We start from the raw sequence: 3,282 nt of genomic DNA, 5'->3' as shown, positions 1-3,282 counted from the left end.
GCATACTGTAATTATTATTGTAAGTTGTGAATTTTAAGTCTTACATGCACACTTATTATGGGAATGAATGTGATTCATTTTGGACACTTGATTTATTTGAAATGCCCTTTTTCCTGGGTGGAATGATTATAGAATTTAAAAACATGAATTAAGTAGACAATTGAAAATGAAATTTGTCAAATTTACCCAGGTTCAGAATTACATACTGTATATAGCCTCAAATATATATATATATATATATACAGTGCACGCCTAATATTTGGTTAAATATTCTGTAAGCTTGGTGTTCTGCAGGGAGCATGCGCACCTCCACACAAAGTAGAGTCAAGCAATAGACAATTTGCATTCATGTTGTTGCTATGATACAATATACATTCAATGATAGCTATATTTAGTATCAATCTTCATTTACTTAGCAGTTTTCATACACAGGCAAGTTCATGACGAACACAAAGTGCTTTACACACAAAGAAGGAAGAGAAGAAAAACACTTTGATACAAACGCTTGTGCGCACACACACATCACTATTGACAACAAAACAAAATATATATATATATATACACACACACGTGTGTGTATTTATATTTATACATATATATATACACATAAGTGTATATATGTTTATTCACATGTGTTTGTGTGTATATATATATATACACATGTGTGTATATATATTTATACATATACACACATTTGTGTATCTATAGTCATATGTGTGTATACACACAAATATATTTTTACGTGTGTGTGTGTTTATATACAGGTAAAAGCCAGTAAATTAGAATATTTTGAAAAACTTGATTTATTTCAGTAATTGCATTCAAAAGGTGTAACTTGTACATTATATTTATTCATTGCACACAGACTGATACATTCAAATGTTTATTTCATTTAATTTTGATGATTTGAAGTGGCAACAAATGAAAATCCAAAATTCCGTGTGTCACAAAATTAGAATATTACTTAAGGCTAATACAAAAAAGGGATTTTTAGAAATGTTGGCCAACTGAAAAGTATGAAAATGAAAAATATGAGCATGTACAATACTCAATACTTGGTTGGAGCTCCTTTTGCCTCAATTACTGCGTTAATGCGGCGTGGCATGGAGTCGATGAGTTTCTGCTACTGCTCAGGTGTTATGAGAGCCCAGGTTGCTCTGATAGTGGCCTTCAACTCTTCTGCGTTTTTGGGTCTGGCATTCGGCATCTTCCTTTTCACAATACCCCACAGATTTTCTATGGGGCTAAGGTCAGGGGAGTTGGCGAGCCAATTTAGAACAGAAATACCATGGTCCGTAAACCAGGCACGGGTAGATTTTGCGCTGTGTGCAGGCGCCAAGTCCTGTTGGAACTTGAAATCTCCATCTCCATAGAGCAGGTCAGCAGCAGGAAGCATGAAGTGCTCTAAAACTTGCTGGTAGACGGCTGCGTTGACCCTGGATCTCAGGAAACAGAGTGGACCGACACCAGCAGATGACATGGCACCCCAAACCATCACTGATGGTGGAAACTTTACACTAGACTTCAGGCAACGTGGATCCTGTGCCTCTCCTGTCTTCCTCCAGACTCTGGGACCTCGATTTCCAAAGGAAATGCAAAATTTGCTTTCGTCAGAAAACATGACTTTGGATCACTCAGCAGCAGTCCAGCTGGTGTCGGTCCACTCTGTTTCCTGAGATCCAGGGTCAACGCAGCCGTCTACCAGCAAGTTTTAGAGCACTTCATGCTTCCTGCTGCTGACCTGCTCTATGGAGATGGAGATTTCAAGTTCCAACAGGACTTGGCGCCTGCACACAGCGCAAAATCTACCCGTGCCTGGTTTACGGACCATGGTATTTCTGTTCTAAATTGGCCCGCCAACTCCCCTGACCTTAGCCCCATAGAAAATCTGTGGGGTATTGTGAAAAGGAAGATGCAGAATGCCAGACCCAAAAACGCAGAAGAGTTGAAGGCCACTATCAGAGCAACCTGGGCTCTCATAACACCTGAGCAGTGCCAGAAACTCATCGACTCCATGCCACGCCGCATTAACGCAGTAATTGAGGCAAAAGGAGCTCCAACCAAGTATTGAGTATTGTACATGCTCATATTTTTCATTTTCATACTTTTCAGTTGGCCAACATTTCTAAAAATCCCTTTTTTGTATTAGCCTTACACAATATTCTAATTTTGTGACACACGGAATTTTGGATTTTCATTTGTTGCCACTTCAAATCATCAAAATTAAATGAAATAAACATTTGAATGCATCAGTCTGTGTGCAATGAACAAATATAATGTACAAGTTACACCTTTTGAATGCAATTACTGAAATAAATCAAGTTTTTCAAAATATTCTAATTTACTGGCTTTTACCTGTATATGTGTATATGTATACAAATATATGTGTGTGAATGTGTTATTATATATACACTTATTAACTGTACCATATATTTTGAAAAAACAAAAACAGCAGAACACAAAGTAGTCAAAAAGAACGGGGAGAAGACCAATTCAATATTCCCTATTACTACTCAAGTTTTTACTGTGGGAGTGGGAATGGGACAGTTGTGAAAATTCCCCCGTGTCACCCTCTATTTCAGTGGTTCTCAAATGGGGGTACGCGTACCCCTGGGGGTACTTGAAGGTATGCCAAGGGGTACGTGAGATTTTTTTTTTAATATTCTAAAAATAGCAACAATTCAAAAATCCTTTATAAATATATTTATTGAATAATACTTCAACAAAATATGAATGTAAGTCCATAAACTGAACATCAAATCAAGTAGGCTATTCCATTCATTACCATAAACCCAGAGTTTCCCCCATGCCATGATGGTTTGACCCTCACTAAAATGTCTGTCAAAAAGAACTGTGAAAAGAAATGCAACAATGCAATATTCAGTGTTGACAGCTAGATTTTTTGTGGACATGTTCCATAAATATTGATGTTAAAGATTTCTTTTTTTGTGAAGAAATGTTTAGAATTAAGTTCATGAATCCAGATGGATCTCTATTACAATCCCCAAAGAGGGCACTTTAAGTTGATGATTACTTCTATGTGTAGAAATCTTTATTTACAATTGAATCACTTGTTTATTTTTCAACAAGTTTTTAGTTATTTTTATATCTTTTTTTCAAAATAGTTCAAGAAAGACCACTACAAATGAGCAATATTTTGCACTGTTATACAATTTAATACATCAGAAACTGATGACATAGTGCTGTATTTTACTTCTTTATCTCTTTTTTTCAACCAAAAATGCTTTGCTCTGATTAGGGGGTACTTGAATTAAAAAAACG

This window comes from Nerophis lumbriciformis, linkage group LG08 (assembly GCF_033978685.3).
Source record: "Nerophis lumbriciformis linkage group LG08, RoL_Nlum_v2.1, whole genome shotgun sequence".
In the NCBI taxonomy this organism is placed as follows: domain Eukaryota; kingdom Metazoa; phylum Chordata; class Actinopteri; order Syngnathiformes; family Syngnathidae; genus Nerophis; species Nerophis lumbriciformis.
The sequence above is the reverse complement of the archived record's forward strand: the minus strand, read 5'-3'. Positions refer to the sequence as shown.